The following is a 7,648-nucleotide window of genomic DNA, read 5'->3' as shown; positions in this document are numbered from 1 at the left end:
TTCTCCACAGAAAAGCCCTCTTCACCATGGCTGATTTTAGGACTGTCAGCAAAGAGTACATTGTAGATAAACTTCCTATTTTCATGTCACCCTGTTTATTTGGCCACTGGCCAAGAAGATACCAGCACTCCAGGTGCTGGATGCCCCCTTACTAGTTTTTCACAAACGTATCCAGTATAGTACTTTGAAGAAATGTGCAAACAAGGCCTCTGGCCTTTAGCTGGGCTTCACAGAGATGTCTACATTTTTAAGATAAGTTACAAATGGTCCCAAGGTAACAGCTGGCAGGGGGAGGAAAGAAAGGGGAGATGAAGCTCTCCCCTTCTCAGGTGTTGTCCTTGAAGAGTTAACTTGCCCAGAACAGTGAAAGAAAAAACTGCTTTTATGTGAACTTCTGCAGACTGTGAACTTCTGAGCCCTTCCCCTTACATGCTGGGTGTAAAATTCTGAAACTCCCTGAACTCGGGGTTCAGGGGATTGATTGATTACAGCAAAGGCTGTACCCTCTGAACCTGGCTGCAGCCAAATAAAACTGTTTCCTGCTATCTTCGGTGCCTTGCCTGGTTTGTCCCTACAACATACCCACTCCCTTGCCCATGTGGGATGTGGTCAAGATTCTTCCAGGTACAAGCACACAGTTTTGGACAATGCTGAGAGCCATAGCAGAATCGGATGACGCATGGCATTTTTGCCAGAACGGAGTGGTTGAGTGCGGGGAATAAAGGAGTTCCTGTTTTGAACCTACAAAGCTGTGTGGCGGCTCCGTTATTTTGTGCCCAGCCAGACTGCGGCAGACAAGACAAACTCCATGCTTTTACTCAAAATACCAAATATAGAAGCAAAATCATATCATGAACCCATCATTGTTATAGTGAAAAATTCAAATAGATCAAAAAGTTAATAAAAACTTTCTGTGGCAGTACATGTATGTGCTAATTGTTTTGACTTAATTCAGTAACATAAGCACTTTTGCTCATTGAAGATACTTATTTTGAGGGAGGGATTGCCATGTTCTCAAATAATTCTGTTAGTTGATTTCCTCATCATTTTGATGGCTGAGCTTGAGAGGTTGTAGAAGAAACCTATAACTAAGGAGAATGTACAAAGGAAAATGTACAAATCAGTCTTTCCTTGCTAAGAATAGAGAGCTGTGCTTGACTAGTACAGAATGATGGTGGAGAAGCTGCTGGTTAAGCCCTTCTGCTCTTGGACTCTATTAATCTTTAACCTTTTTGGGTGTGCCTCTGGTGCCAATGGCATTTGCAGGACTACCTTTCTGCTCTTGCTACCTGCAGGCAATTGTACCATACTTTGCCTATATACATAGCCACTATACTTTTCAAAAGTCAGAGGAAATATCCTACACCAAATAACCTTCTATCTGTTTTGAGTAAAACTTTTCATCCATTTTTTACATGACTTGGTCACTTATTCATAAATAATACAAAAGAGACAATTGTTTCTGGGTTATTCCATTGGCTTGGAATGTGTGAGATTTGTATGGGATAGTTTATATTGGATGATTGCTTATAAAATACAGTTTGCACTATATACTTTCAAGGATATGAAGACTGACAATTTCATTTTTAGCCTGTGTCTCCTTATAAAGATCTTGGCTGTGAATTTAGAGAGCTCATAAAACGCCAAGAGAGATTCAGAAAAATTCTTTAGGAAAGTGGAAAAAAATGCTCATGTCTTCCACAGCTCTTGACACATGGTAGATAATATATATTTGTCAAATCACACCATGAATTTAATTTCAAGGAATTCTATTTATGATTGTAATTTATTTTGTTGATGTTAATTCACATAAAATGATAAGAGTAGATTAGTCCATGCAAAGTAATAGAAAGAACTTGGGTACTATCTTTATACCATTAGTATGTCAAAAACACTCAATGATACAAATGAGTATTTTTAATTTTTTTTCTTTTTAATATTTTAAGATTGAATGTCTTAACAGAAACATGATTACTGTTGCAAGGTGGCCAGCACATTGCCAGGGTAATTCTTCCTGTGTAGTAGGGGATAAACCACCTGAGAAAATTAAAGTCTGAAGTGATTAGTGAAGAAATAATAGACAAAGTCAGAATTAGTTTTAAAGGAGTGTCTGATATGTTCTTCTAGTCCTGGTAGGAGCTGGAACAGAACAGTTAGAAAATGGCTCTGATTCTTTATTTAAGGGAGCAATAAGGTTTCAGTGGGTAGAATCTTGCTTCATGGTGTCTTGCAGTCAATAGGTTGATTGGCATTTTGGGAAGCTGCATACTTCTCTGGGAGTCTGTGTGGCTAGGTGGCTGCAGCAGGTCACCCCATCCCTGGTGCTGTGTGGAACCTGGTAGACCTGAATAGAATTCACATGTATCTGGATGGTCTTACAGCAGGATTTGGGTACTATCTTTATACTGGAATTTTCCAGATACCAGATTTTCCTATTTACTGTGTATAATGCCAGTTTGGTCCATACAAGGTCCACAAAGGGACTGGTTGAGTTTTTGTTGTGGGGCTGTGCTAAGAATTGCAGAATGTTTAGAAGCATCCAGGTTCTGTATTAATCAGATACTAATATGACTGTTCCCTTGCCCACCCAAAGACTGTCCTAACAACTTAATAAGTCTCTAGACATTGCTAAATGTTCTTGAGTGTGTATATATGTGCATGCATATGCAAAACCACCTCCAGTTAAGAACAATTACTCTAAAGGAGTTTATCCAAACAGCACAGGATAACAGGAAAAAAAAAAGATTTCAGTATGTATATCAGAATTTTAATTCCAGCTTTGCTACTTAATTCTCTGGGACTTAGTTTCATTATTTACAAACTGAGTACAATCTTCATCTTTTGCTTGAAAAACTTAGAATCAAATGTTGCTAACATGGTATTTGAAGGAAAAATACAGTCTTACCAGAAAAAAAATAAGCACCAAGATAATTAAGAAACAGATTTATTTTGGGTTTCAGAAAAAATAAAAGAAAAACAAATATAAATGGTAACGTAAAATTAAATGCAAGGGAAAGAAATTGCAAATCTTGGGATGAGGAGGATACAGAGCAGATCATACAGGATAAAACAAAGCCAGCACAGAGGCCCAGTACTTTGTCTAAAAAACATCATACTTTATTTCTTGTTTTGCAGTGGTTTTATCATTTTGCTACTATGTCTACATCCTACCCTAAATTCTGGCCTATACTAGAATCCCACTAATCATTTGTGGAATATATAAGTATATGAGACTCCCAATATTTATTTCTAAATCTGATGTCAAAGGTGACAAGGCATGTGAAAAAAACATAAATATTATATACTGTCATACTTTGCCTGTAGTTATTACTATTTATCTTTTCACAGTGCTATTCTGATAATATACTTAACAGTATTATGATGAAGGTGGAGGAACTTATTTCATAAAGTTTGGATCGGCATAAATCTCAATTTGGGATTAGAGATAGAATCAACAATATGTAAAAACAAATTCTATCCCTTACCTTTCTATGTAACTTCAGCTTATAAGATGATTCCTATTTTCTAGACTGAGCATGTAATCATTGTTTTAATTTTGAAAACTGTAAACACACCACACTCCATAACAAACATGGACTGAGTCAGGACTCAATTTTGGTTCTTATATAACATGTTTTGTTAAGGAATTCCAGATGATTCACAAACATTACTTTTATTTCACATATTTAGAGAATTAACTCTTATGGGAAATGTGGTTTTGGCTGCCTCATTGATCCTGCTTAACTACAAATCTAACTATGAAACTTTCATCTTTCATATGAAGTTGGATTTGTCTACTTCTTTTGAAACTGTCTGATTAAAGTTTTATTTTTGCCCTAAGTGTCTTGATTGTTGTCAGCATGTTCACCGCACCTATGAGCCTTTTCAGCTGCTGATAATACAAGCCTTCAAATGAAGGGTATGTTGTCTTTTAAACTTAAATAATAATTGATTTAGTTGATACTGTTTCTCTAGATAGTGTGATAAAACCATTGTGCAATATTTCCAAATACGATCTTATGACAGCTGAACTGTGTTATCGAGCCCTTACAATCTCTGTCTCGCACACAGTGATAATTTCAGTTACAGTGATTATCTGACAATTCTGCTATATGCACATTTGCAAACTGAGGCTAATTTAGTTCCAGATATAGATATTAATGTTCTATTTTATCTAGATCAGAAGTAATTAAGAGAAAGGATCTTAACTACTGCACTGAGACTCCAAAGACAGTTAAGGTAAATTAAACATCCTATTCTAAGATGTTCCCAAGACTCCTACATTTGGGCAATATCTTCCTGAGTGTCAGCAGGCCTTATCCATGTGGTCAAAAATCACTGGTGCTTATGTTAAGTTATAGAGAAGAAGGGATTTTTACAGATGTGATTAAGGTTTTAAGAAATTCATTGATATAGTTAATTAAAAGGGAGACTATTCAGTCATCTTACCCAATCATTCCTAAGATCATTCCTTAGGAATGATAAGGGTTCGACATGAGAGTTTCCTGTGTGGGCCTTAAAGAAGCAAACTGCTGTGTCATGGATGGTTTATGTGGTGGGACTTCTAGGATCTCAGAATTACTGCTTGTTAATACCTAGTAAGAAAGACAAGACCTCAGTCATACACCACAAGGAACTGAATTCTGCCAACAACCAACAAACTTAGAAATTGATGTCAAGCTCAAAAGAGCAACAGAGCTAAACTGACACTGATACCATTCCTGTGAAGTCTTGAAAGAGAACCTAAATACACCAGGCTTGCACTGTTGACCTACAGGAAACATGAGAAAATGAATGGGTATTGTGTGAATTCACTTTTACTTGGCAATACAAAATGAATATTGTGTCTCTAATAATTTCCATATCTAAACCACAGAAATATAAATAATATTTATATACAGTAAAGGAGAGAATATAGGCTTGGAATCTATCCTCTTAGATATGTGTAACCCCCTAGAAACTTAAAAAGGAGTCTTCTATTGGTTCACTTACTCACTTTACAATTGAAGACATTTAATTTCCTCTTTCAATCAACATTTCAAAAACTGTTATCCTAAATATATAGGATAAGATTGAAACTAATGTAAATATATGAATGTTATTTACACTTTTCAAATACATTTGAATTCTATTATAGTTAACTTGTAAGTGGATAATTCAGATTGATTTGTTTTATAACCCTGCACTGCTTCTTTCTCATTTATTTTTGAATTTCAATTATTTCATTGCCAGAAAGATTCCAGAAAACATTCCAAATGAATATCTTTAAAAAGTTATATGCACATGTAATTAAAGACTTAGTCAAGAACAAGGATGAAGTTAATGTCTAAAAATTAAGTTGCAGTACTTTGGTAATATTGCAAATTAAAGCAAATTAGAAAAACCTTAACTTTGAAACATGATACAGTTAAGCCAAAGTTATTTTTATAAAAGCTGCAAAATGAGAATTTTTAGCTAATGAGTGAGACTTGGCAGGACATAAATGGAAATATGTTTCATTGGCCAATATGTTCTGGAGGCATATGAATGTCTAAATAGATGATGCTCAAAAGAGTATTTTTGGCATTAAAGTGCCTCCAAACATTTTGATCAGGAATTTGATTGCCATATGTCCATATCCTCCAACTTAAATGATGAACATACTTTAGGTCTCTTGGGATTCCTTACTTTCTGGCAATATTAACTCTTTTATCATTAAGCACAGTGGCTTAAGAATGAGTTGCTTTCTGTTCTTTCATGATTATCCTTGTATATTGATCATTTCAGTTTAAACTATTGGGGATTTGAGCTAAGGAATAGATTTATGGAGGCTCAAAATTTTCAAAAGAAAAGCAGCCACATTTAAGGCATGGTTTGAATGGTGCTTCTGAATATGACGGTCATGACATTTAACCATTACACCTTCCACAGATTCTATTTTAGTCAGAGATGTTCAGTTTCATCGGAACTCCCAGGATGTAAACTAAAGTGTACTATATCATCTTCATCTTTGTTTCCTCTTACGACTTTTAAAGGAAGGAATCAGAAAATCTTTGTGAAAATATTATTGAATAATATGCTAGTTATTTCATTTGATTGCATCAAATTTTAAATATAAAGATATAAACAAGGGTGGAAATCTGAGTTTGGGGGAAGTTGGGCCAGGAACTCTTCTAATGCGTTAGAAACCCTTAGATCACCTAAAATCTATAGTGAAGTTGAAATCATTTTGATAATATTTATCCAATTCATCCCAACCTTTTCTGATACTACAGATACATTTAATATTTATGTTTATGTACACACAATATTGCAATATAGAAGTTTAAGAACAACCATGATTTTTTCAGTTGAGCTCATTTTCTAGACCTGATACTCCTTCATGTACACTGTAGGAACTGATGGTTGCGGTTTTTTTTTTTTTTTTTTCAATTAATAATGGATGTGGGGGTGTTCCTTATTCTCAGCATACATTCTTATGAATATGGCCTGTGTGAGGCGAAGCCCCCTACTCTTTTCCCATCTGATACCAAGAAAGGGTGCATGTCTTTAGGTTGGTTTTGAGACCTCCTAAAAGTGGAACTCAAGCCTTAGCAGGAAAAGGAGAAGAGCTGGAAGCTGGTCTGTCAGTTAGCTCACGCAAAATGGAGCCGGCTGTCCTGGCTTGGAACACAGGGTCAGGAAGGCCCCTCTGAACAACTCATCAGATGTCCCTGCCCCAGAGCTGCCATGCCAGAAGAATTCTTGAAGTATAAGTCCAACCATACTTATAATTGATCGCATCCATCAGAGATGGATCGCATCATGTGATGCGCAGAAGGTATAAGTCTGTCTCTCTCCCTGCTAAGGTCTTGGGGAATGGCTGTTGAGATAGGGATTCTCCCAGGACTCCCCGGGTCAGTAATTCAAATCTGGTGCCATCTCCCTTCCCTCCCCATCAGCTTTGCCTAAGCTGTTCAGTTCTAAAATGTTCTCAGCTAATCTAGCAAACGCCTACTTTACCAGCCCAGTTTTGGCTTCTCTATGTAATTTGAGATCAAGAGCAAAAAAAAAAAGCGTAGAAAAATCATGTTTATCCAAATCATTTTTAATTTTATAAGTTGAAGTACTTCCTTGATTGTTAGTCACTGTTTAAGGTGAGCGGCAGATGGCAGAACTACAGGATTTGAAACACACCTTTAGAGTCTGTTTCCTTCCCAGGGAAACCACCGGCTCCCTTTTTAAGCTCTTTAGGGTGTAATTGCTACAAAGAAATGAGTCTTGAGTAAAGTTCTTAAGCCAGATGGCAGTCTAATGCAATCATGAAATCATCTGCCATCACTTACTGTTAGATCCTCTGATTGAACTGACCCTCCATAAGGAAAGTGCTTCCTTGGACATTAATTTTAGTGAGGTCTTGGCTGTCCCAGTGCAGAGTCCTCTGCAGCTGTGAGGACTGAAACCAAGGCTGAGGCACCGGAGTGTGTGCTTCTCATCGCCCATTCCCACCACCCCCTCTCTGGCCCTCTAGATTTGACAGGGGAAGTTGTGAAAGATAGGTAATATATTTGGAAACAGATACTGAGTATGAATACCCCCTGATTTCCAGGTGTGTGTGTGTAGGGGATATCTTATCAGGTGTCAGGTACCCCACTACTGCTGCTTAGGGAACTTGAGGGGTGCATCTAAG

The sequence above is a fragment of the Marmota marmota genome, unplaced genomic scaffold, assembly GCF_001458135.2.
Source record: "Marmota marmota marmota unplaced genomic scaffold, marMar, whole genome shotgun sequence".
NCBI classification, from domain to species: domain Eukaryota; kingdom Metazoa; phylum Chordata; class Mammalia; order Rodentia; family Sciuridae; genus Marmota; species Marmota marmota.
The sequence above is the reverse complement of the archived record's forward strand: the minus strand, read 5'-3'. Positions refer to the sequence as shown.